Source organism: Podarcis tiliguerta, assembly GCF_965153285.1.
Source record: "Podarcis tiliguerta genome assembly, chromosome: 8".
Classification (NCBI taxonomy): Eukaryota; Metazoa; Chordata; class Lepidosauria; order Squamata; family Lacertidae; genus Podarcis; species Podarcis tiliguerta.
This window is the reverse complement of record NC_139541.1, coordinates 28,171,760-28,199,218: the sequence shown is the minus strand read 5'-3', so window position 1 is coordinate 28,199,218 and position 27,459 is coordinate 28,171,760. Positions and strand designations below refer to the sequence as shown.

General features: G+C 43.3%; 1 long non-coding RNA gene across 2 annotated transcripts; it reads right to left on the bottom strand.

Moving 5' to 3' along the window:
- Positions 1 to 5,274: 5,274 nt before the first annotated feature.
- LOC310682793 lies at positions 5,275 to 23,307 on the bottom strand. Of its 2 annotated transcripts, XR_014514162.1 has the most exons (5): positions 22,738 to 23,307; positions 12,474 to 12,578; positions 6,626 to 6,714; positions 6,475 to 6,545; positions 5,275 to 5,489 (listed from the first exon to the last, which is right to left on the bottom strand). It is a non-coding gene; the product is annotated as an uncharacterized lncRNA (long non-coding RNA). The 2 variants fall into 2 exon arrangements; XR_014514163.1 differs by lacking the exon at positions 6,475 to 6,545.
- Between the last annotated feature and the right edge of the window lie 4,152 nt (positions 23,308 to 27,459).

Below are 27,459 nucleotides of genomic sequence, written 5' to 3'. Positions count from 1 at the left end.
TAAATGCAACACAGGCCTCTGTAAAGGAGTGCAGTTTTAAGACCCAAATGTCTACTAGGAATAGCTCTAACGAGTGACTTTATCAGGACAAAAAACGGCACCCACCATTTAGGTTTCTGTGAGTAGGCAGAGAAATGGGGTGGCGGGGGGGGGGGAGAGAGAGAAGGGATGTACAATAGGAGCCATGTAGTTACAGCATCTGAAGGTCAAAATAGAAACAGCAATGAGAGATGCTTCAGAAATAAGGAGTAGGCTGGAGAACACCCAAGAGACAGCAAGAAGACCTTTTATTTATCAACTTCACATCTGCTGTTTTTGTTCAATTAGAGGTCCAAATTAGTATTGATATTTCCTACAGTAAAAAAAAAAAAGAAGAAGAAGAAGAGGGGGGGGGAGAGCCACTGCTTTGAATGGAAGAGTGAGCTGAAATAAACGTGTTAACACTCCAAGCGAAAGCGATAGAAGTGACTAAAGATTATCATTTGCAGAGGATGTGCATCTTAAAGATCTCCTTGATGGACTAAAGTGCGGCTGCAGAGGCTCACACTGGTCATTCAAAAGTGTTCAGAGACACCAGCAAGAACTTAGCCTGGCTCCAGAAGGAATTTATTGGAGCTCATTTCCTACTTGTCACTGAAGGGTTTCTGAAGCACTGGAAACTTCTAGAACTAGAGAAAGTTTGGAGAACATGGCTATGCCCTCAGAGAAATGTCTTTCGTTGAATGTCATGAGAGCTATGTTGCCTTCGGTATTTAGAGGCTGCTCAGCTCCGAATACCAGTCGCTAGAAACCATAAGGAGAAAAGTGAAATTGTGGGTGTGACCTGCTTCAGAGCTTCCCATTGGGGCACCTGGGCTGCCACTGTGGGAACAGGTTGCCTTCAGTCAACATGGGCCTTCAGTCTGATCCAGCAAGACTTCTTCTTATGTCTCTGCATACATCTGGAGCAGCCTTAAACTAAGTCAGATCATGGCTCCTACCAGTCAACTATTGCCTGCTATTTATTTTTATTTCATAAATTTATACTTGATTGCAAAAAAAAAAAAGAACCCACAAAGCAGTTTACAGAAAGAAGAAAGCAAAACATTCAAAAGCAACTATTTAAAACATAGAAAAATTGAAATCAGTGATGAACTAAAAACATATTAAACCTTCCCTATATGTGGGTGGATTTGTCTAAACAAAAGTGTTTTTAGTAGGCACCACAAAAAAGTACAGTGGTACGTCGGGTTACATATGCTTCAGCTTGCATACGCTTCAGGTTACATACACTTCAGGTTACAGACTCCGTTAACCCAGAAATAGTACCTCGGGTTAAGAACTTTGCTTCAGGGTGAGAACAGAAATCGCGCAGCAGCGGCGTGGCAGCAGTGGGAGGCCCAATTAGCTAAAGTGGTGCTTCAGGTTAAGAACAGTTTCAGGTTAGGAACGGACCTCCGGAAAGAATTAAGTACTTAACCCGAGGTACCTCTGTAAAGGGACGCGGGTGGCGCTGTGGGTAAAAGCCTCAGCACCTAGGGCTTGCCGATCGAAAGGTCGGCGGTTCGAATCCCCGTGGCGGGGTGCGCTCCCGTTGCTTGGTCCCAGCGCCTGCCAACCTAGCAGTTCGAAAGCACCCCCGGGTGCAAGTAGATAAATAGGGACCGCTTACCGGCGGGAAGGTAAACGGCGTTTCCGTGTGCTGCGCTGGCTCGCCAGATGCAGCTTCATCATGCTGGCCACGTGACCCGGAAGTGTCTCCGGACAGCGCTGGCTCCCGGCCTCTAGAGTGAGATGGGTGCACAACCCTAGAGTCTGTCAAGACTGGCCCGTACGGGCAGGGGTACCTTTACCTTTACCTTACCTTACCTCTGTACAATGAAAGCACCTTTCTAGAAGCCTGCTTTCCCAGTATTCACACTGGGCCAAATATTTGTATGGAAAAATCATTCTGCAGAGAAATGCTGCTTCTTGGAGTTGGAAGGAACCCTGAGGATCAGCTAGTCCAACCCCTGCAATGCAGGAATATGCACCTGTCCCTTATGGGGGATTGAACCCTCAACCTTGGTGTTATCAGCACAACACTCTAACCAACTGAGCTACGCAGTCTGCCTGAGGTCAATAGGCAGGGAGTTCCAAAGTGTGTGTCCTATCGCATTGAAAGGTCAAATATCTAACAAATGTGGAATTGGCATTCTGTGGTACCTGTAAGAGTGCCAGTTTTGCAGATCAGAGCAACTGAGTAAGATATATGGGGGGGGGTAATAATAATAATAATAATAATAATAATAATAATAATAATAATTTATACCCTGCCCATCTGGCTGGGTTTCCCCAGCTACTCTGGGTGGCTTCCAACAAAGTATTAAAATACAATAGCCTATGAAACATTAAAAGCTTCCTTAAACAGGGCTGCCTTCAGATGTCTTCTAAAAGTCTGGTAGTTGTTTTTCTCCTTGACATATGGTGGGAGGGCGTTCCACAGGGCAGGTGCCACTACTGAGAAGGCCCTCTGCCTGGTTCTCAGTAACTTGACTTCCTGCAGCAAGGGAACCGCCAGAAGGCTCTCAGCGCTGGACCTCAGTGTCCGGGCAGAACGATGGGGGTGGAGATGCTCCTTCAGGTATACTGGACCGAGGCCGTTTAGGTCTTTAAAGGTCAGCACCAACACTTTGAACTGTGCTCAGAAACGTACTGGGAGCCAGTGTAGGTCTTTCAAGACCAGTGTTATGTGGTCTCAGTGGCTGCTCCCTGTCACCAGTCTAGCTGCCGCATTCTGGATTAGTTGTAGTTTCTGGGTCACCTTCAGGTAAGGTGATCTCACAGGTTAACTGGTCCCCAGTTGACTGTGACTGACTGCAGCTCTTAGGGGTGTGAAACAAAGGTCTGCTACTTGACTATTACACTGAAGAAACTGAGGACTGAACCTGAGACTATTTGGCGTTCAGAGCTTGTGCCCTACTATGGAGCTATTTGGGAACGGCTGAAGGTGGTTTCCCTGCTTGAGAAAAGACCAAACTACTTGTTAAACACAGTTGCACATGGCTCTATATAATATGTTCTATAGTCCAAACAAGCATTGTCAGAAAAGCATTGATTTAATTGCTGCTATGATGACCCCACCACACACATACAGCCACCAAGAAAACCTTTTGCCGGTGTCTCACATATTGACACCTTTCCCCTTTCTAAGGCAGTTTAGTCAAAGCACTTGCTCCAGAAGTGTATTATTTCTTTAAAATATTTCTGTGCCGTTGTTGTTTTTTTACCCTTTTCCAAAACAGTATCTGAAATGAGGTTTACAAAATTCAGCATGAAATCACAATAAAAAGCACATCAAACCATTTGGCGCAACTGCTTCTGCACTCTCCCGCCATGCCCTATGTCCCAGTTGAAAAGAAAAGAAAATCCCATCATTTCATCCTAAAAGGAGGTTTGGAAACTTCAGAGATCCTGCCTGAAACAGATGGGATTCCATTGCTCAAAGGCTGGTCTTTAAAATCTATCATCATTATTAAAAACGTGGACACGGTTAAACCTTGAATGCTGTGTGCCCAGCTGGATTAATTAATACCCACCAGTCATTGACCTTTCACTGAGAGCGTGGACAATCATTCCCCTCAAGACAGATGATCCTTTCACTCGCCTTCCATAGATGATGCATGGAGGGACCCCCACATGCAAGACCACACACTTTCTCTCTCTCTCTCTCTCTCCTTCTCCCTCTTCCTCTCCCTCTTTCTATCTCTCAGAGATCAGACTCCCAGGGTGTGACATGTTTTCTTTCGGATCAACCCATAATTCACTGAATATTCATAAAACTGAAAATCAATAATATTTGTGGTGCAGCCGGCAATTCAAATAAAGGAACCCTTCTGTGGATATGCATTGAAAACTTTTGCTGCCTGGATTGAGACCAAATGGCCTTTGTGCCATTATGCAGGTGGGGTGGGGGCAATATTATGTAGACTCACCCACCCTGACAATTTTGTTTTGCCAGGTGCCCCAAAAAGAGAAAGAGTATCTGAGTACCCTCTGGCATTCAGCTACACAGGAAAACAAGTGGGAGCTGCAACAAAATGTTGCAGTGTTGAGTGCTGCTTTTTCGTGTGTCAGCCAGCCCTGCCTTCTTTCAGGGAGCCAGTGTGGTGTAGTGGTTAAGAGCGGTAGTCTCATAATCTGGGGAACCGGGTTCGCGTCTCTGCTCCTCCACATGCAGCTGCTGGGTGGCCTTGGGCTAGTCACACTTCTCTGAAGTCTCTCAGCCTCATTCACCTCACAGAGTGTTTGTTGTGGGGAAGGAAGGGATAGGAGAATGTTAGCCGCTTTGAGACTCCTTCGGTTAGTGATAAAGCTGGATATCAAATCCAAACTCCTCCTCTTCTTCTTCTTCTTCTTCAGGGCAGCCCATGACACTGCATCTTGAACTAGAGCAGTTTTTACAGCTCTTACCATCAGGAAGTTCATCTTAATGTTTAGTCAGAATCTCTTTTCTAGCAATATGAATCCATTGGTTTGGGTCCTGCCATCTGGAGCTGCAGAAAACAAGCTTTATTCATCTTCCATGTGACAGCCCTTAAGATATTTTCCTCTCAGTCTTCTCTTCTCCAGGCTAAACACCCCCAACTCCATCAATCATTCCTCATCAGGCTTGGTTTCCAGGCCCTTGATCATCTTGGCTGCCCTCTTCTGCACACATTCCAGCTTGTCAATATCCTTCTTAAATTGTAGTGCCCAGAACTGAACACAGGACTCCAGGTAGGGGGTGACAAAGGCAGAGTAGAGCAGTTCCTACTACTTCCTTTGATCTGAACACAATCTTTCTTGGAAACCAGTGCAGAGTGAAATTAATCGGGGGTGATATGATCAGCAAAGTTTCTGAATGTTTTTGGGAGGCAGCATTCTCACATGGAGCATGTTGCCATCTGGATGTGACCAGGGCATGGGGGACAGTGGCCAGATCCAGGAAAGCACATAACTGGCAGAAGGAGGCAACTTTCTGAATTCTGGTGTGAAACGTGGTGTAACTAGAAACCTGCAGTTCCTAGACACTTTTCTCAGCCAACCATATACAACTAGCACAATCTGAAAATTATATGTATTTGAGGCCGCTCTCAATATGTAAGAGTACCCCTCATAGAAGATACCAGCCTTCTGCAAACCTGACCCCTTACAGATGCTTTGAATCCACCTCACAGTACACTAATTACACAAATTTCTACAATTTACCACAGATTATATAGTGGGGGACTTGTGTGAGGGAAAACTTAACGATTTAGAGTCTCTGGCAGGAGCTGGTCAAACAAACAACAAAAGCTTTATTAAACAAAAAGAAGTTTATGAAACAAAGTGGGTCAGGAAATGTGTTCTTTCAGGTAGAAGTTAACTTGTTTACTTTAACTAACTATAAGATGTCTCAGGCTTATGCACAATACTATAGGCACAACTCTTCGCAAACTTCAGTTACTAAAAATCAGTTGTTACACTTCAGGTGGTAGATGTTCAGGTTTCTAGAATAGAGGGTAAAATGCTCAACTCAGTTTCTGTTACTTAGATATTACAGTTGAATACTTTCAACACCATACAGTTTCTTTCACAGCTTAATATTTTGGTTCATAAGCGAGGGGCACTTCTCCTCAGTTACCCACTCTTTTAACCATCCCACACCTGAGGTCTTCTAAATGGTACAACAGACCTAGGGGGTCACCTCACCCCTTGTCACTGGGCTGGGGGTCTTCTGTACCTAGAAGAACTCTCCCCTTCTGGCTATACTGAGACCCTGGTAGCCTGAATTCCCACAGGATCTATCTCTCGTGGCCCAGACTCAGCCCTCCCAGAACACTCCTGTCTGTATACTCTTCCCAGACCCTCAACACTGTCTCCCTATCCAAGCTGTCCTCTCGCTATGGGTAGTTTCCTCAGTGTGGATGTTTAACTTAACTCAGAACCAGTTCTCCCTATCTCATTCCCTATCACCCAACCTGAAACGTAGCCGTGTCTCAAAACCAAGCCCTGTCTCTCATCTTAAATCCAGCCCTATCTAACTCTCTCCCTCAGAAAATGCTCCTTTTAGTCTCCCCCCCCACACACACAAAGTGCTGTTCCTCCCCCCCCCCCCCTCTGTGGCTAGCTGACTCTGGAGCCAATCAGCAAGAGGCTCCAATACTCTGGAAGAGTTTCAGAGGAACTGCATCACCAGACTCTAGTCTGGCTATGCTGTCCAGCACAAACACCATCCAACCACCTTAGGGACTCCACTCCAGATTTGTGGAGACACCCCTAGACTTACCAGCCTCCACAGCTGGAGGCAGCAATGCTTCTGAAGACCAGTTGGTGGAAAGCATGGGGGGGGGAGTGCTCTTGTACTCAAATCCTGTTTGCTGGTTTCCCCATAGGCATCTGTTTGGCCACTGTGAGAACAGGATACTAGACTAGATGGGCCATTGACCTAACCCAGCAGTCTCTTCCTATTTCCTTATGTTCATATATTCTTACCTACGGATGCTGAGGATTGAACCTGGGACCTTCTGCATGCAAAGCAGGTGTTCTGTTACTCAGCCACAGCCCTGCCAAATTAAAAGCCCTTTTATTGGCATTGACATTCAACACATTTTAATCTCTTCTGATGCTGTCGTGCAAAGCTCACCTTCCACGGAGGATCTGAAATTCTTCTGATCCCGCCAGCTGTGCCTCAGCACTCTTCCAAGGTGCTGTTTCAGAACTCAGCATCAGTCCCTGGAATGAAAAGCAAGGTTACATACAAGTAATTGAAGACAAAAATGCAGATCAATTAAAGCTGAGAAAATTCAATGTCTATTAATTTTTAATGTGCGTTGAGTGGATCTGCTGTCATCCCTTGCCTATGGAATTTCAGTTGACGCTACTTGGTGTATTCCTTGATTCTCTGTTTATATAGCATGCAAACGAAGGGGAAGAAGAAAATAAGGTGGTCCTCAGATGCTTTCGAAGGAGCGACTAATTGTACGTTTCCCATCAAACACGCTGCACTCGTCTTCCATCACTGTCCCAAGTCCATCTTTTATTTATAACATGACGAGATTTTTAAGGCTTTTTAAAATTTTGATGACTTCGATGGATAATGACGACAGGATGGAGCTACAGTTAGAAAATGCCTCCGAAGTCCAAGGAGAGCAAAAAAGAAGATAAGGAAACATGTTTTGGTTTTGTCAGAGACCAGAATATCCATGTTGCCTAATAGAACATTGAATGTATCAGGAAGTCAATTTCACATATTCCCAGAAGCCATGAAATATAGACAAACATGACAGCTAAGGATGAGTTTTTTCATCAAGAGTAGCACATCTGTTTCTTCCCCTTCAGTGCAATCCTACTCAGAAGTCCCTTTGAGTTCAATGGCTTGCTCCCACATCATAGGATTACAGCCCTTATTTGTATTCTGTGTGGATCTTTGAATGATAGTGGTGAAATCTACAAAAGAACATAAGCAGAGCCCTGCTGGATCTGACCAAAGGCCCATCTAGTCCAGCATGCTGTTCTCACAGTGGTCAAGCAGATGCCTATGGAAAGCCCAGAAGTTTCCCACAATGTCACTGTTCGGATTGGTTCTCTTTTCTAGTAAGGTTCTGTTCCAATGGTGTCTTGCTCGTCACCTTGGAAATCCATGTATAAAAATGGTGTCGCTATCCTGCCCTAATGCACCTGATGACTTGCACTACCTTCAGAGGAAGAGTTGTGTGAAGAATTTCTTTAACCTCTTAATCATTAAGATTTGCTCCAGAGGAAATACTCTAAGGACTTCCATATTCAGATGGATGGCAACCAGAAGGAGGGGCTCTTCAGTGGTGGGCACTCTGGTTATGAAATACACACACACACCAAAAAAAGAGAGAAATTATGAAGGTGGGAACACAAATGTCATTTTAAAATCTGGCTAAGATATATTTATTTTCCAGGACTCATAGTTATTGAACTGTGCTTATGCTGTTTTATTTGATTTCACTTGATTCTTGGCTGTTTTACTAAGCTTGCCATCTCATATGATTTCTCTGCTGTTTTACACTAGCTTGGATTGTATACAATTTTAATGCTTGAGTTGGCTCTTAAAATTTGTAACCCACTTCGAAGAGTTTTTAGCACCGGAAGATAACATAAATGCTTAGCAAAAAAACCATGAACGCACACAATTTTTTTAAAAAAAGTTTTTGCATTAAAGTGGGTTATGCTTTCTTCAGACACTAGATATCACTATTGGTCATGTCCCATTGAATTCAGGAAGCAAAGACTACATTTTGTTATGCCGCGTTCTGACTTTAGGTGTCACTATTAGCTTTTCTAAAAAAGGTAAATGACTGGTCTAGTGCCACACCAATACAGGAGTATTGGAGTGGCTTCTCTTGTTCCATGAAGAGAGCAACCAAAATGAACAAGGAAATGGAACAACTCCCCTATTAGGAAAGGTTATAGCATTTGGGGTTTTTTAGTTTAGAAAAAAAGGCAGGTAGGAGGAGATATTATGGTGCCAGTGTGATGTAGTGGTTAAGAGCGGTAGTCATGTAATCTGGGGAACCGGGTTCACGTCTCCGCTCCTCCACATGCAACTGCTGGGTGACCTTGGGCCAGTCACGCTTCTCTGAAGTCTCTCAGCCCCACTCACCTCACAGAGTGTTTGTTGTGGGGGAGGAAGGGAAAGGAGAATGTTAGCCACTTTGAGACTCCTGAAGGGGAGTGAAAGGCGGGATATCAAATCCAAACTCAAAAAAAAAGATATTATGGAAATACATAAAATTATGTGTGATGCAGTGAACATGGATAGGGAAATGTTTTCCTCCTCATAATTCTAAAATTTCTTGAATTCTAGAATTCCAGTTCATTCAGAGAAGGTGGATGCTGGAAGGTTCACAACAGTCAATAAAGTCCTGAATTCACTCTCACAAGATGGCCTCTAAGTTGGATGGTTTTAAAAGAGGATTAGATAAATTTATGCAGGAAGAGAAGGCTATCAGTGGCTACTACCTATGATGGCAATGTTCTGTCAAAGGCGGTATGCCACTGAATACCAGTTGCTGGAAATCACAAGTGGGGAGATTGCTCTTGTTCTCATTTCCTACTTATGGGCTTTCCATTGGAGCACCTGGGTGGCCACTGAAAGAACAGGATGCTAAACTAGATAAATCATTGGCCTGATGCAGCAGGCTCTTCTTATGTTCTTATGAATTCCACATGAATTTGGAGCCCAAGCATATCTCCAGAAGAGTGCTGTACAAATGGCCGTTTAACACATTCTAAGAACCATCGAAAATGCATTCACGTGTTCCTGTTTTGCTGCTTAATGTGATGGGTTAAGGGGCTGTTCACTATTGATGTCATATTTGAAAGTGGGTGGGGTGGGGGGTAACCAGGAGACGACTTCACTCTGCACAGCTTTAAACTCTTTTCTCAAACCCCTCCTCTCCCTACCTCCACAACACATCTCTGTATTATCATTAGCTTTTTGAAATCTGCAGAAGCTAGCTATATTTTGATTAACTACCTTTCCTGTTTTATCAACTGCTTTTAGTTCCTTGGCTTCCTTCCAAACTCATTTGGGTGGCCACATGGACCAAGCAATCTTGGCATCAAGGAGCATTTGCCTTTACAAATCCAAATCCTACTATTTCTTTAATTGCCATCTTCCAATCCAAACAATCAGCCTGTCCTACAGTAGACAACACAACACTTCACATGGTTTTTGAGGTTCATTGCATTTCCACGGTGAAGTTCTCTGATAGTTTTCTGATGTGAATGTCAAGATTTCTCTCCAGACCATTTTCCCATTTTATGGATGTGTATCAGCAAGACAATATTCACCGCATCATACTCTGAAAAACAAATTTGATCCAGTACAAACCACCAAAACCATGGTCTACACCAGCACCAGACATTTTTAAAAGCACTCTTGGACCTCTTGTTTTTGACAGGGATGGCCAACTGTCAATCACCTGATGTCACTGCGATTTCTTTTTTTGTGGGACACTTTGCAAGGGGTTCCCCAAGATCTGAAAAGCAGCTTCTACTCATAAGACCATTAGATGGGCCACTGGATCAGGCCTATGGCTTATCTAGTCCAGCATCCTGTTCTCACAGTGGCCAACCACTGCCTTAATAGGAAGCCAGTATTCAAGCACAAGAGCTCCTGTGGTTCCCAACAACTGGTATTCAGCAACATTGCTGCCTCCATCTAGGGAGGGCAGTGTAGAACCATCATGGTAGTGGCCATCCACAGACCATGAATTTATCTTTTAAAGCCATTCCAAATTGGTGTCTATCACTCCTATAGGAGTGAGTTCCACAGTTTAACTATGTGCCGCATGTCAAAACCTGAATCTTCCAACATTCAGTTTCATTGAATATCCACGAGTTCTACTGTTATGAAAGAAGAAGAACTTTTCTCTGTCCACTCTCTTGATGCCAGGCTTAATTTTATAAACTTCTATCGTGTCACCTCTTACTTGTCTTTTCTACAAACTGAAAAACTCCCCAAGCTTCTGCCACTACTCCACTCTTAACCCATTTCTTAGTTCATCCACCATTATTAGCTAGCAATACTGTTTCAGTACGAACTGGGTTGAAATTTTCCAGGAAAAGAAATAAGATGCACATAAAGAAAGCCCTCCTGGATCAGGCCAGTGGCCTGCCCCAATCCAGCCTCTTGTTCTCACAGTGGCCAGCTAGATGCCTATGATGAAAAGCTGCAAGGAGGACCTTCCTGTGACTTGCAACAACAGGCATTGAGAAGCATTTCTGCCACTTACAGTGGAGGCAGGCCATAGACATCATGGCATATAGCTATTGATAGCCTTCTCCTCCATGAATTTGTCTAATCCTCATTTAAAGGCATCTGTGAAACAATCACCTTGCCAACAAAGGTCCGTATAGTTAAAGCTATGGTTTTCCCAGTAGTGATGTATGGAAGTGAGAGCTGGACCATAAAGAAGGCTGATCGCTGAAGAATTGATGCTTTTGAATTATGGTGCTGGAGGAGACTCTTGAGAGTCTCATGGACTGCAAGAAGATCAAACGTATCCATTCTGAAGGAAATCAGCCCTGAGTGCTCACTTGAAGGACAGATCCTGAAGCTGAGATTCCAATACTTTGGCCACCTCATGAGAAGAGAAGACTCCCTGGAAAAGACCCTGATGTTGGAAAAGATGGAGGGCACAAGGAGAAGGGGACGACAGAGGACGAGATGGTTGGATAGTGTTCTTGAAGCTACCAGCATGAGTTTGACCAAACTGTGGGAGGCAGTGGAAGACAGGAGTGCCTGATGTGCTCTGGTCCATGGGGTCACTAAACGACTAAACGACTAAACAACAACAATGTGAAACAATCCCCCCCAAAAAACTTACACCACCTTGTAAGAATACTGCCCTCTCTCTGCCACCTCCAAATCAAGGAGGCAAATTCAAAGAGACCGTTTTAGTTTGGGGAAATGATCTCCGAAAGAAACCCTAAATATTAGTTAGCTAATCGGGCTATTTGATAGAGTGCTTAAAAGCCGAGGATGTTTGAAGGCCCAACGTAATATAATTTCTGCCAGTGATGTTCAGTTATAGCAGTGTCAACATTCATCAAGCTCGCTCACTCTGGTAACTTCATTATAGCAGCCACTCTGCTCTTTAACCTGTTTTCCCCACTCCTTTGCAAGAGGAAAACCTCTCTGAGTGCCTTAAGCGTATTTGGAGATCTCTTGCATAATGAACATCCCCTTCTGCAGCTGAGGGCACAGGTGTCAGCTCCTTGTCAGCCTCCAGGGCCAAAAACGGGAGTCCCTGAAATGTTGAACGAGACACCCTGCCACTACATTTTCCTGGTAGATGCTAAACTGTGAAACAGATTGTTCAAACCTTATGACACCCCCACCGCACCCCTCTGCATTCATAAGGCTCATTACGGCCTCTAATTGCATTGCCTACTTATTGTTTCCTCCGCTGCGCCATCGCCTTCGCAGCATCATTCCTAATTGATGCCGTCCGGGCCGAAGTATTTTTAATAAATAAATAAATGCCCAAGTGCAATTTAGGCCAATGTATCCCACGATGGGGGAGCTTTACCCCCCCTCCTTCTTTTTGCCACCACCAGGACAGAAACTCATTACGAAGTTAAATGAACTTGTTCCAAATTTCTGCATCCTCCTTCAGTTTCTCCCATCAATCTTTTTAAAGTGGCTTTTTGGCAGTCAAAGTGGCCATCTCTGTTCTGCAACAAAAGGACTTCCAGCTGAAGCGGTGACCTGACTCTCAGAAACGATGGCGTCTTTGTTAATGGCTGCAGCCACTCTTCCATTTGTTTTGAAGACAACTGAACAGCCCTACTTGATGAATGAGGAACTCCTCCCCACTCTGAATTCTCTTATGACCAAGCAGCTTAAGGCTTGTCCCATTGGTCTCATGTTCCTGAGAAGAAGTACATGGAACTGCCTGGAAGACAATCTTCCCATCCCACCAAATGGTAGTCAATTTAGCAAATTCACTCACACAACGTTCCCTTGATGTATTGCAATTGGGTGTATTCAAATGACCAGAATGGAGATTGGACCAGAGGTTGAATGGCCGTCAGTCATGGATTCTTTAGCTGGATTCCTGCATTGCAAGAGATTGAACTAGATTACCTTTTGGGTCCATTTCAGCCCTACAATTCTATGATTCTAGATTCCTGTATGTTCTGTTATCAGTTATTTATATTGGACAATGTGATGATGTATCCATTCCAAACTTAAACCTGTTTCTCTTTAAGTTTCTCTTAGATTTGTTCCCAATAGAGGCAGCACACATTCATGATAAAACTGAAAACAACCACTGCTGAGCAAAAATAAATTCCATGGAGAACACTGAACAGTCACTTTAGTCTGAAGCAATGTTCTGTATTGCTGCTGTGTTATTGACAAAAGTCATATTCCAGCCCACTAGTAACATTCAAAGAGCCATGTGGCTATTTTAATGCCACATTTTCAGTTATTACTATAAAAATTAGGTAGAAAATTACAGTGCTAATATTCATTTTGAACAAAATAGTTGAGGGAATTTGCATTATTATGATAGCATGGTGACTTATTCACCAAGGAAAGCTTTGCCTTTCTTCATAAAACTTTCCCATTTTTCAGATTTTCTTCCCTCAAACTTTCCTCTAAAAGTAACCCATGCAACAAGCTAAAAAAAAAAACACCAGTCCACTCAAATAGAGAGTCAACGGCTCTGGATGCTGTGAGATGTCTAGTCCAGCCTCTGCTCAAAAATCTCAACGAGAGTCCACCACCTTACAAGGGAGTCCATTCCACTGTCAAACAGCTTTTACCCTCAGAAAGTTCTTCCTAATTCAGAATATTCTTTCTTGCCATTTCTTTCTGATGGTTTGGGTCCTTACCTCCTTAGCAGAAGAAAACAAACTTGCTACCTCTTCCAGTGACAGCTATTTAGATATTTGAAGATATTGTGTTTCTTATTGTGTTTTGACTGTATATATCAGGGATGTCCAACAGGTCGATCGCAATCTACCGGTCAATCTCGGGGTGCCCCTGGTTGATCCTGGTCGATCGCTCAACAACTTCCTCCCCAAGACAACTTTGGTCAATCCAATGTGTAGATCACTTCCAGTTTTTTAATAGTGGGAGTAGACCGCAGCCTCTTGGGTGTTGGACATGCCTGCCATAGATTGCTTTGAAGACCCAACTCTGTAATGAGGAAGGACCTTAGCTCAGTGGTAGAGCTTTGCATGCCAATGACCCCAAGTTCAATCAACAGGAGCATCTCCAGGTAAGGCTGGAAGAGGACCCTTCCTGAAACCCTGGAGAGCTGCTGATGGTCAGTGTAGACAATACTGAGCTAGATGGATCAATAGCCTTACTCAAGTGCAAGGCAGCTTCTGTGATTCTAAGCTCATCCACTACCACACAAGTTCCCCTTGGCAGTGATATCTGTGTTGTGGAGCTGCTTCCTAGGAAAAGTGTGTCAAGCCTGCTCTGTTTCAATCTTCAGAAAAATAGTAAAGACTCATTATATTTATCCCAGCAAGCATTTGGGGGATTGTGATGGATTTTTAATTGCTACATTTTTATGTTGTTTATGGTGTCTATGCTGCTTTTAAAAGTTTGCCTTTATTGTTTTGCTTTAGGATGATGGATTTTTAATGGTTTTTATTTATTGTGGGCTCTTGCTTTTATGTGATGTTGCAAGCCACCCCGAGGGTTCTCATGACAGGCAAGGTAGCAGTCTAAAGTGAAATAAAATCAAAACATCTATCCTGAAAAAAACAAGCAAACACTTTTTGTTTCGGAGATCTGAAATGGCGGGGCACACTCTGTGTACTCCTCCCGTGTCTGGGCTCTGAGCATTTACCGGATTGCAGAGCGAAATAACATTATCACTTTAGCAAGGGGGAAAGTCCCATTGAGTTGCTCCTTTGTTTCCCTTCATAAATGAGTTGCAATAGTTAATGAGCGGGACTAATTAGGACTGCAGCAACCACAGCATGTAACAAAGACTCCTGCCTCACTAGCAGCACTACAGACTGTTGACTGCTGAACCAGTTTGGAGAAGATCCATTATTTTCATTAATGGATCTCATTCTTATTTTAGTGTGTGTGTGTGCACGTGTGTTTTACTATCAGATTAAAATCACATTTTTTTATTGTTTTTCCTAATGCAATCTGGTGTAATAAGTACAGAATGAATGGAATAGTTATTGTTTTAATTATTTTTTTCATTTTGTTCTTTATCTTGCATCTTCCTGCCCTTATTTACTACTTTTATGTCTCCTGATCTTCATGTAACTTGCTGATTTATCTGTAGGCATTTAAGTGTATGTGTAAGTTTTCCTGCACACGCAGGCATATTTGGGGGGCACACACACACACTCAAGGGTGTCCATAAAAACACATCATGCATTATTGTTTCTGCCGGCATTAGAAAATAAACTTAAAAGGAAAAACATAATAATTATCCTAATTAAAATTGCCTCCGCCACTGCAAAAGGCAAAGTTCTGGGTTCCTTGAGGTGGTGCTTCACTGGAATGGAAACTTAGCCTGTTTACTAATATGCAGGGGTGCCAAGTTGAATAAACTATTGTGGGGGCCCAGGTAAGCCCCGCCCTGCATAATTGATCACATGACACAGTGCACGCACAGCATTTGAATAGGAAAGCCCATCAACCTTGTGGGGGCCCAGCCCCCTCAAATATTTTATTGTGGGGGCTGAAGCCCCCACAGCCCCTAGGAGTTGCCTCTTATGCTAATATGGGTCACACAGTTCTGCATACACTTCTTAATTATTGCTTGATCTGTTTTCACCTTGCTGCACTTCACATTGTTCCTGAAATGCATAATGAAGGGTCCCTTATGGCCATGGGACATTCCAGACTTTCATTTCCACAGGTAGAGAGAGAGAGAGGACCATTGGACTCCCCAGTAGAAGCCTCCTTATTGCATCTGTAGAAGCCACCTGTCTCCCACCATCAATGCAATGGCAGCAGAAGAGCATATCAGAAGCTGATCAAGGTAGTCTATTCTCCTGGCATTCCCTATGCAAGGGAATAGAGCCTGTTGTTTTTGGGGGGCTTTTTTTGTCTGGCTACACCACCACCCCTTTTCCATCCAGGCACCAGTCATCTTTCAAACACACACACACAGCAGGATTGCTAGGGAATTCACGCAATTCATGATTATAAGATGTGATGGTGGTAGTAAATAGCTTAAATGACTAAGAGTGGTTTAACAACCAATAGCTTTTCCCAGGTAATTATGGGACTGTAGCTCTGTGAGGGGCAAAAGGAGTTTCATAACCACTCTCAGAACTCTGAACTAGCTATAGTTCCCAGGATTTTTTTTTGCAGGTGGTGGTGGGGAGCCAGGACTGTTTAAAGTGGTATCAGTAATTATTCCTGCCTCCTTTCAGAAGCTGCCCAGAAATTGTGTTACTCAGGCAGACCTTCAAAGTGCGAATTTTCTTTTGACCGACAGTATATACGTATGAGGGACGCGGGTGGCGCTGTGGGTAAAACCTCAGCGCCTAGGACCTGCCGATCGTATGGTCGGTGGTTCGAATCCCCGCGGCGGGGTGAGTTCCCGTTGCTCAGTCCCTGCTCCTGCCCACCTAGCAGTTCGAAAGCACCCTTAAGTGCAAGTAGATAAATAGGTACAGCTTTATAGCGGGAAGGTAAACAGCGTTTCCATGTGCTGCGCTGGTGCAGGCTCACCAGAGCAGCTTCATCACGCTGGCCACGTGACCCGGAAGTGTCTCTGGACAGCGCTGGCCCCCGGCCTCTTAAGCGAGATGGGTGCGCAACCCCAGAGTCAGACACGACTGGCTCGTATGGCAGGGGTACCTTTACCTTTTATATACGTATGATTTCTTCCTGATATTTTTTTCTGTGGGTTTTGTTTTGTTATTGTAGCTTTTGTATGGGGTACACATTTTGCTGTTTGTGCTTTGTTTGTTTTTTACCAAAGTGCTATTTAGAAATGTTTACAGAAAAAAGTCAGGGTTATGGTCTAGCTGACATGTGCAAACCAGACATGTTGCCTTTCAGCAATCTCATTCTGGGGTACTAGATCACCTGCAGAAACCTCAGCATGAATCGGATTTGCAATGTTACTGGTAATTTTCCAGATGTTTCCGTCGCTGGTTGCTAAAGCAAAGTCTGGCTCACAGTGAGGTTTCTTTATGCAGCCCTGTGGACAGGACACGGTAACTGGCTTGAAGAGGGTTCAGTTGTAATTCCCAGTGGAAAACAGCAAGGAACAAAGAAGATCACTTGTAGCCACTGAAGATCAAGTCAGCACATTTAAAAGTTTAAGAGGAGACAATGTCACAAAGACCCAGGCCCTCTGCAAAATCTTTAAGCATTGACTTCAGCAAAGTAACAGCAAGAAATGCTCGCAGAGATACAAAATCTAAGAAAAATAATGCTGGCATCTAATTACCCCAGTGCAGTTTGCTGCTTTTATCTGTAATTGGACTGTATAGTCTTTCATTCTAATTTACTTTACATCTAAACTGTGATAATCAAGACAAGCAGAACAGAATGGCCTGTAACTGACTATACCACTGACACCCGTTAATGCCTAATTATAACAACTAAATTAAAGATGTGACTGTAAAGAGGTTGAGTACCAGTCTGAAGCATTTAATTCGGTGGAAAGAAGTAGAGATTTTAAATCCTATGTACGAAAATCAATATTATGGCTCATTATATTGGTATTGCTAAACAGATTAATGAAATTAAGTATTTTGCTTTTTTAAAAAAAAAATGTTTTATTGCGATGTAAAGATTGTTGCTACTGTTGTTTTAACAAAAGGCCTAGATAAAGAAGAAAACCCACATCCTGAACCAATTTACAGAGCAATCTAATTAAGATAGTGTTCAGAAGACTCTCTTGTGATACCCACATGTCATTTCAGGATACGGGTTATAAGTGTCATTCATAGGATTGTTATCTTGCAGAGGCTTTCACTTAAAAGGGCTCATTTCCAGGGCTTTGAAAATCATATGTAATGTTGTATAGAGGGCAAGGATTGTATCTGTAGGATAGATTGTTGTGTCACCCAGAGCCACAGAGGCATCCAGGTTGAGGTTAATGTAAGGGAAACACCCAACCAAGTGAATCAGAAGATGAAGAGGGACTAAGAGGGAACGTAAACTGGTGGTGAAGGAAGAATTTAAGCTAGAAAACCAAACAATTGTCGGAACAAGGACAGAAATGTTGGCCTATAATGAACCACAGGACTCTTATTCTTAGGGCAGATGAAAATAGGAAAAATATTGCACAAAGTGTCAACCACTTCAATCAGGAATGGGAAACCTTTAGCCCTCGAGATGTTCTGGAGGTATTGTGGGATCGATTTCAGCTTATTCAGTCAGCTGATATGGGCAAAGTGCTGGCCAACCACACTCCCTCTTGATACTTGTCCCTCTTGTCTTATTAAATCTAGCAGGGTGGGTAGGGTTGGCTGGTTGGCTGGCTCCAGGATGTGGTTGATGCTCCATCGCATGACTGGGTGGTCCCTATTGCATTGAAAGAGATGGTTGTGTGACCCACATTAAAATGCTGGTGAATTTTCATGAAGACTTCTAAAAACAAAACAAAAACAAGCAGAACACCCCCAAACTGATGTGGAAATATGGAGAGCTAAATTTAAGACTGGAAAAATGAGAAACTGAGAGGTCAGAATTGACCCATCCCAAATTTTAAGTGCACTCAAGGATGCTGCCTCATCACCAGAAGTTGAAATAAGAGTCAGTTGCCAGTTGAGAGCCAGATTTTTCACATGGAATGTAAAGCACCATTTCACCCTTTCCCCCAGGGAGCAAAATGTCTCAAGACAGTCTTGCAAAAGCACTTGAAGAGGGTGCAGAGTCAGGCCTGGAGAGAGACCTGAAGGCAAGACAGAGATGCCTGGAAAACCCCATTCAGCAACCAGGCCATCTCTGGTACAAAGGAGAGAGAAAAGAGCAAAAGTGAAATAGCCATGAACTAGAAAAAGCACAGTTGAGACAATTCAGCTGCAAATTAAATGCATGCAAAACTCACAATGACCCTTTGCAGCAACAGAGAACGGTGATGACATAATCTTATTAAAGTTGACGAGTAGTTTTTAATGAGTAATTAACTGGGTTTTAAACTTTTCTGCAAGAATGCAAGCAAACAAAAACAGTAAAGGGGGGGGGGGAATACCAGCAAACCATGTCAATTTGTAATATGGTGCCATATAAAATCAGATAGATGCAATCAAAGTCAAGCAAGAACAAGAAGAAGAGGTGTCAGGTTGGAAGAGGGGCAAGGGGGCATGGAGGTTGGTGCAGTACAGCACAGCTGGAGTTTGGGACTGGCTCCACCACTGCCCCCCACTGCACTGACCTTCCTGCCACCACGTCATCCCCCCACCCTGTCCTTCTCAGTTACTAGCAGCAGCCTTCATGTTGGGAATCCAGGAATGCAATGTGCCCTGCCAATCACTACTGGGGAATCAGGCCATTCCTGATGTTCACTTCTTTGCCTGAGCCGAGTAGCAGCTGAGGAACTGGGGACCTGTTCAAAGGCCTGGAAACGATGCCTTATGAGGAACGGTTAAGGGAGCTGGGCATGTTTAGCCTGGAGAAGAGGAGGTTAAGGGGTGATATGATAGCCATGTTCAAATATATAAAAGGATGTCACACAGAGGAGGGAGAAAGGTTGTTTTCTGCTGCTCCAGAGAAGCGAACACGGAGCAATGGATCCAAACTACAAGAAAGAAGACTCCACCTAAACATTAGGAAGAACTTCCTGACAGTAAGAGCTGTTCGACAGTGGAATTTGCTGCCAAGGAGTGTGGTGGAGTCTCCTTTGGAGGTCTTTAAGCAGAGGCTTGACAACCATATGTCAGGAGTGCTCTGATGGTGTTTACTGCTTGGCAGGGGGTTGGACTCGATGGCCCTTGTGGTCTCTTCCAACTCTATGATTCTATGATTCTATGACCTTGTTAAGGGAGGTATCAAAGGTCCTCCATTGCTACACAGGGCACAGTCCTGGTGATGTCAATCTCTTGAGGTACAGTCATGAGTGCAGCAGCATCCCGTTCCTTGGCCCTGCACATTTTGGTCTTCCTCCCGTCATTCTAACAAAAGGTTTCAAGACAAGTTATGACATTTGGAGGACTAGCACATTTCCCCGCTTAACTGCAATTTCTTATGAGCCAATGCCTTATGACACATTTATTTCCTTTTGTCCAAAAATACAGAGAATAAGACAAAGCCAAAAGCTGGATAATAATCTTTCTCCACCCCACCCCAGGGATTGCCTTTTCCCTACAGAAAATGCGGGGAGTTTTATTTTTACAATATGAGCAGGGAACATTCCCTGAATGACAACTGTGTCAAAACGAGTGGCCAAGAAAGTTTGCAAGGATGCCAAAGTCATAAAGGAAAATAAGTTCAGAAGAAGAAAAACCCAGCTTCGCTGCCTTCTAAAGCAGAAACAAGGGACCTGGAAGCCTCCAGAAGTTGTTGGACTCCAATTCCCATCAGCCTCAACCAGTATGGCCAATGGCCAGGGATGATTGGAGTTGCAATCCCTCTGCTTGCAAATCATTTGCCTAACCCCTCTCCAGAGAGACGATTTCTGGGATATAAGGAAGGGATGGGATGGGATGGGTTGGAGCTTAGCTACCAAGACTTCACATCTGGATCATTTGATATCAGATCAGACTTGAAATATGTCTCATGGATTTGCCTACAAGCTGATTACTGTACTCTGGATGATTGGCACACAAATCTGAAACCCAGGTAGTGCCATAAAGTGAACGAAAAGGCACCTTTCACATTTTCAATTGAATGCATATAGCTGGAAACAGAACCAGAGCAACAGACTATGCCCTCAAGTTGTCTGTGTCCCTTTGAAAGTGGGAAGAAAGACTCCACAGACAACTGCATGTCTGAAGGGCTCTCTCTCTCCTGCTTTTCCATAGTTCCCAATCACACCAGACTATGAACTTCCTCAGTTCCAAAATACTCACCCAGCCAGGCTCAGTCAAGCCCCAAACCATTCAGATATGGGGCTAGCAAAGGAAAAGGAAGAGCAAAGAAACACAAGCAGAAGATGCAGAATTCCCCACAGCAGCAACTCAAGTTGGAAGAAGAAAGGTGATGGAAGGAGTAACAGGAATGACAGCCAGTTGGGCAGATCCACAGTATACATTTAAAGCACATGGCTTAGAATAATAGAATAGCAGAATTGGAAGGGATCCCCAGTGATCAACTGGTCCAAACTCCTGCAATGCAGGAATTACAGCACAAGATGGCCATCTGACCTCTGTTTAAAAACCTCCGAAGACGGAGAGTCCACAACCTTCCAAGGTAGTCCATTCCACTGTCAAATGGCTCTTAACATCAGGAAGTTCTTCCTAATGTTTAGTTGGAATCTCCTTTCTTGTAATTTGAATGCATTGGTTTGGGTCCTCCCCTCTGGAGCAGCCAAAAGCAAGCTTGCTCCATCTTCCATATGACAGCCCTTCAGGTATATGAAGATGGCTCCCATGTCACCTCTCAGTCTCCTCTTCTCTAGGCTAAACATGACTAGATGTAAACAGAGCCGAAATTATTCATATTTGTTATTGTATATGCCCTTTTTAAGGACCCATCATACAAAATCAGATGCCATGACAGTATAAAATGCTGGTGCAATAAAAGGGAAAACTCTCCTCCCCGATAATGTCTAATGTTCCTTTTCTTTCCCCAAAAGTGCCACTTCTGGCTGCACCTGCTTGATGCACAGTTCAGGAAAGCAGATGAAATCGCATCCAAATTTATTACCGAAGACGGTCCCCGGGTGAATGGCAACACTATCCATCTTTTTATAGGCAGGCACATATAACAGGTTTAAGCATCTCTTTTGGAGCAGTTTAAAGACTTCTTTGCTTTCACAGGTTTATTAAGTTTTCATTAAATTATGAAATGGCCCCAGTGGTGAGGTCCAGCCATTTTCATACACCTGAACCAGCAAAAGTCAAACCATTCAATAAACCAGGAAATTTCTTCTCCTCCGACCCCAGTGCCTGCACACCCAATATGGGGCCTTGTAATCAATAAAATGTGACAGCTGAAATACTGTCACATGGCCAGCCTTAAGGCCGATTGCCTGCCACAGGTGTGCAGTAAATAATGGCAACCTGGTTGCAGGCAGGCAGTGAACTGCTCCCTGTGATCACCTGAAGCACGAGAAATGCAGTTCCTCACACGGCTGTTTTAGAAATGTGCTCTGTGTAGGCAGCAGGAGGAGGCTGCCAAATCCTGAGATGATGGATAGAAGAGGTTGGGGTGATAACATTGTTTAATGTTCCCCCATACACTAAAGACTCGGTGTAAGTAGAAAACTAATTTATTCCTGATTATTATTATTGAACATAAATATTATCAAAGGTCAAAATAGGCTTCTAAGTGGTTTACAAGTATAAAAGACAATGATATGTTATTAAAACACATAAATCCCTAATTAAAATGCAGTGCAAATGCTTCTTACGCACAAATATCTGGGTAACTAACTTTATCATTTCTTCGCATCAACCTGGGGAAAAGCGACGAATGGGTGCCACAAGGTTCTGTCCTGGGCCTGTTGTTGTTGTTCATGGTCATTATAAACAACTTGGATGAAGGAATCTAGGGGGCGCTCATCAAATTTGCATGTGACAACAAACTGGGAAGAGTAGCTAATGCTGCAGAAGACAGAATCAGGATTCAAGATGAGCTTAGCAGATTGGAGAACTGGGCCCAAACTAACAAACGAATTTCAATAGGGACAAATGTAAGAAGAAAGGAGTTTCTGACTAACTATCCAGAAGAACTTTCCAACAGTAAGAGCTGTTTGACAGTAGAATGGACAACCCCTCAGAAGGTGGCAGTCTCTCCTTCCTTGGAGATTCTTAAGCAGAGCTTGGATGACCATCTGTCATGGATGCTTTAACTGAGTTTCCTGTATTGCAGTAGGTTGGACTACAGTCCCTTCCAACATTACAGCTTCTGATGCTTACCAGGAGAGGGGCATGCACGGGCAGGAGAACTGGATTGGCAAAAGGTATTACCCAACTAAGTTCTACACACAGTAGACCCACTGAAATTAATGTTCTCGAGCAAGTCATCCATTCCAATGGGTCTACTCTAAGTAGGTCTACTATCGGATGCAACTCAAAATATTGAGTTGGGATGGCTTTTTATGGTGGGAGGGAGCTGCTACCATGGAGGGATTTTTAAATTTTTTTTAATAGGAGGCAACTTACATTTTTGAGCCTCCCTTTTCAACTGCTCAGCCTCTCCCTGGTTGGTATACAAATTCAGTATTGGTCAAGCTTTTCTTTTTATGATCCACAACACACAATTCCAGCAGCATATCTGTATGGGCAAAATATCTGTTACAGGAAAGTCAAAGGCAAGAACTAAAAGTAACACTAGTCTAGCTTTGTACTCAGGGTGCAATCCTAACTATGTCTACTCAGAAGTAAGCACTATTGCATTCAGTGGGGCTTACTGCTAGGTAAGTGAGGGTTGGATTGCAGCCTTAGCCTCAACTCTGTTATTTAATGCTAAGTGCTGAGTCTTCTGTTGTATTCACTGAGGCCCCTCTTTCAAATTAAATAATCAAGCGTTATACTTTCCACACCTTGTAATCCTATGATCTCCGCAATGACTTTTTGAAATACCACAGAAGTGGAAGTAATGCCAAACGGCATTCACTTAAATTTATAATGTCCAAATGGTGTATTAAAAGTCATTAGCTCACAGTTTGAGTCATCTAACTTTCCTTGTGAATATGCATGTCCAACATCTTAGTACTCAGAATACTTTCTGCTTCTGAAATGTTGTCTGCTTCCTCTTCAGTACTATTTATTGGACAATATTCATATTTTATGACTTTATTTGAATCATATGGATCAATGAGTATCTGTACTTTTTTTAAGGAGACTCACCTGTTCAAGCTGCAAAATTAACTCTTTGTAGAAGGTTAGACTTTTTGAATCATTATACCTTTTGAGGAAGATTGACATTGTCTATAGTGACAAAGTATATTGTGGCTGCATCGCCAGGAGTAGGTCAAGCACGGAGCCCAGTATGGCATGGCTTCAATGGCCGATGGCTCCTCACACTTACTCAAGAGGAACCAAACACTGAAGCTGCACTGAGCTCCATGCGCAGCCTCCTCTGCCCCCTCCCCACAGATATTGAGGGGGCCAAAGACACCTCGGCTCTATAAAGTTGGTGCCAGTGGAGTCTTCTAACAACTCTCAGTCCCCTTCACAAACTAAAGCTCCCAGTTATTGAGAGCCAGTGTGGTGTAGTGGTTAAGAGCGGTGGACTCGTAATCTGGTGGACCGAGTTCGCTTCCCTGCTCCTCCACATGCAGCTGCTGGGTGACCTTGGGCTAGTCACACTTCTCTGAAGTCTCTCAGCCTCACTCACTTCACAGAGTGTTTGTTGTGGGGGAGGAAGGGAAAGGAGAATGTTAGCTGCTTTGAGACTCCTTAGGGTAGTGATAAAGCGGGATATCAAATTCAAATCCTCCTCCTCCTCCTCCTCCTCCTTCTTCTAATATATAATAGTGTTTTAAATGTATAGTGTAGATTGGACCAATGGCAGCTGCCTCAGCTCTGAGGGATCTGGGGCCTGGTGACTGTGACAGAGTGCTTCATAGCTGGTGTTTATAAGGGGAAAAACACATCTATGTCTGATAAAGATTTTTTAAAAAATTAAATGCATAAAGTTTGTTTGTGTTTGTTTCGTTGTATTTATATCCCACCTTTTTCTCCAAGGAGCTCAAGATGGCATAAATGGTTCCTCCCTATCTCATTTAATCTCCACAAAAACCCTGTGAGGTAGGTTAAGATGAGAGGCAGTGACTGGCCCCCTGGGCTGACACGCAGTGAGCTTCAGGGCCAGGTGGGAATTTGAACACCGGTCTCTCCCAAGTCCTGGTCCAACACTTTAACCACTATACCAAACTGGCTCTCAATGTGCATAAACTAAATGGTGCCAAGTCTCAGCATTTGTTTGGGAGACGACCTATTGCACATCTAATGCACAGAGTATTAATGTAGTTTCTCCTCTCCCCCCCCCCTTCATATGGGTATTTAAAAAAAATGGAGGGGGGCATCACCTCACCATTCATTTACTCTGCCAGTGTGCATACACACAATTTTAGGGGGGAGAATGCCAATGTAGGACTGAGCGACATAATTTGAGCTCTCCAATGTACACATAATTTACTTTAAAGGTTGTATGGTTGCAAGCTGGTTAACAAGTTAGCTCAGAATCCAATTTATTATCATTCTTGTCATATTTTGGATTCTTCCCCTTTCCGTATGAGTAGAAAATATCAGTAAAAAAATTAACCTAAAGCTTAACGGCTTATGTAAGAATGCTCGACTAAAAAATGTCACTGGAGTTATTGAGCTGCACCATTAAACCCCTCCCTCCCAAATACGTTGCAGACTAATTTCCATCTAACGCTTAGTCAGCAAACAGAAATGCCAATGGTTTTCTTAAAATTCCATCTGTATGAACCAAACCAATAAAGGATATCTTCTTAAAGTTGTGTATATCTTTGTAGCTTTAAAAAAAAAACCAACACCAAACAGCAGTCTAATATTTAATTTTGTTATACAAAATAACTTTAAGGATGGATATATATATATATATATATATATATATATATATATATATGATTCTTTTGATTTCCTTCAGCTCACTGTATTTGATTTACATCAATTAGGTCTTTCTTATAAGATATCATATAACAAGAAGGCTAATAACCCAGAAATAACCTCATTAAAAAGACAGCATATCAGTCTAAGCAGAATGAACTCTTAAGCAGAAAAACTACTGACCTGGAAAGTAGCAGGAAGAGGTAATAGCAATGGGGGGGGGGAGAAAAATGCATACCTATTAACTAGTCAAAAGTAGAAATCACTGCCTCTTTTTTAAAAAAATAATAATAATGCAATACATGTCTGGGAGAAAGGTATGTTTTGAAAAACACATTATTTTTTATCTTTTCAGATTCTGCAACTCAGAGGCTTCCTAAGATGTCAAGGTATGAAATGGCTAACTTGGGGTGTTGTCTGGTGCTATCTAACTAGGACATTTATGGGTCACAGAATATGTTTTGGCCAGCCAAGCAACAATAAGCTTGTGTGTTTCCACACACAAGAGTGGATGACCCCTCAGATACCATTGCTAGCTCTCTGGTTGCTCTATGTTACACGAGAGAAACACTGACAGGGTGTAATGCGCTGACATCATCAGCATGCTGTTCCAATGATTACAAATCCACCTTATTATGCCTGGTAATGGCCATAAAGCGTTGTTTATAGAGGGCAAGCGGAAAAGGTGATTGGAAAACCCTTGGCTCCTCAGAAGAGAGGTCAGCATAACATAGTGCCCTTATAAAACCAGCATGATAAACATGCAAAGATGCTTTTTTTCCCTACCCCAAAACTTTCCTTGAGGAATTGTTCACATGTTTTGGAAGTTGGCATAGGGCCAGCGAGGGAGAAGAACATCATGGGATTCTTGGGAACATGGGATTGGCTATGCATGGTGCTTTGAAGTCCCAACATCAAGACTGCATTGCACTTGACTGCATGATGTCAGATGATTGACAGGTAGGAAGCCCCATTCCTCTGTCAAATTTAGGACCTGGCCAGTGAAGTCAAACAGGCTCCCCCACCTCTGATTTAAAACGTTGGCCACCAGCAGTAATGGCCACCCACTTGGATGGCTTTAAATGAGGATTAGACAAAATTATGAAGGGGAGGGCTACTAACAGCTCCTTCCAACCTATCAGTTTGAAAGCACACCAAAAAGTGCAAGTAGATAAATAGGTACCGCTCCAGTGGGAAGTTAAACAGTGTTTCTGTGCACCGCTCTGGTTTCAGTGTTCTGTTGTGCCAGAAGTGGTTTAGTCATGCTGGCCACATGACCCGGAAAAACAGCGGAAGGCCCCGTTAGCTAAAGTGGTACCTCAGGTTAAGAACAGTTTCAGGTTAAGAACGGACCTCCAGAATGAATTAAGTTCTTAACCAGAGGTACCACTGTACATGCCTTGTTTCTTTTTTCAGATTGTACACTGGATTCATCCAGCCTAGCTCCAGAAGTGGCAGAAAAAACTGTGCTCGTTTATTTTCTCACACAAAAAGTCAAGAATAAGCCCCAAATATTGCACCTCCCCTCCTCAGAAGGAGGAAGGGGAATCCCCAACACAGAATCGCCAACCAAGTATGCCACATAATCCTGTATATCCTAGAAGATGAGACGAAACAATGGGTCCACTTGGAGAGAGACACCATCGAAAATATCTCCACAACTGCAATGCATTACTGAATTGTCTGGATAACTGACAATTTGTTGTGAGCCTCTATATTGAACCCTCAAAGGGAATTTTCTGCTACAGTGTGGTGAGTGGAGAGCCAGTGTGGTGTAGTGGTTAAGAGCAGTGGACTTAAGATCTGGTTAAGATCTGGTGAACCGGGTTTGCGTCTCCGCTCCTCCACATGCAGCTGCTGGGTGACCTTGGGCTAGTCACACTTCTTTGAAGTCTCTCAGCCCCACTCACCTCACAGAGTGTTTGTTGTGGGGGAGGAAGGGAAAGGAGAATGTTAGCCGCTTTGAGACTCCTTCGGGTAGTGATAAAGCGGGATATCAAATCCAAACTCTTCCTCTTCCTACAGGCTCTGTTCCGTTTATCCACATGTATTTTACACTGCTGATCACCTTTGGCCTTTGACTTGTTCTTAGGACTTGCTCAGTATTTTATGGGTTTCTTTACCACTTGATAAAGAGATTTACACATTTCCTAAAAACATACAACCCCCCCCCAACAAGAAGTAATCTTTCTCTCTCTCCCCTTACCCTTCCCAGTAGAGTTTCAATGCATAAAATCTGTGTTAACACCATCATACTTCCAGTTTTGCAAAAAGAGAAAGAAAAAGCCTTCCAGCTACATGTTT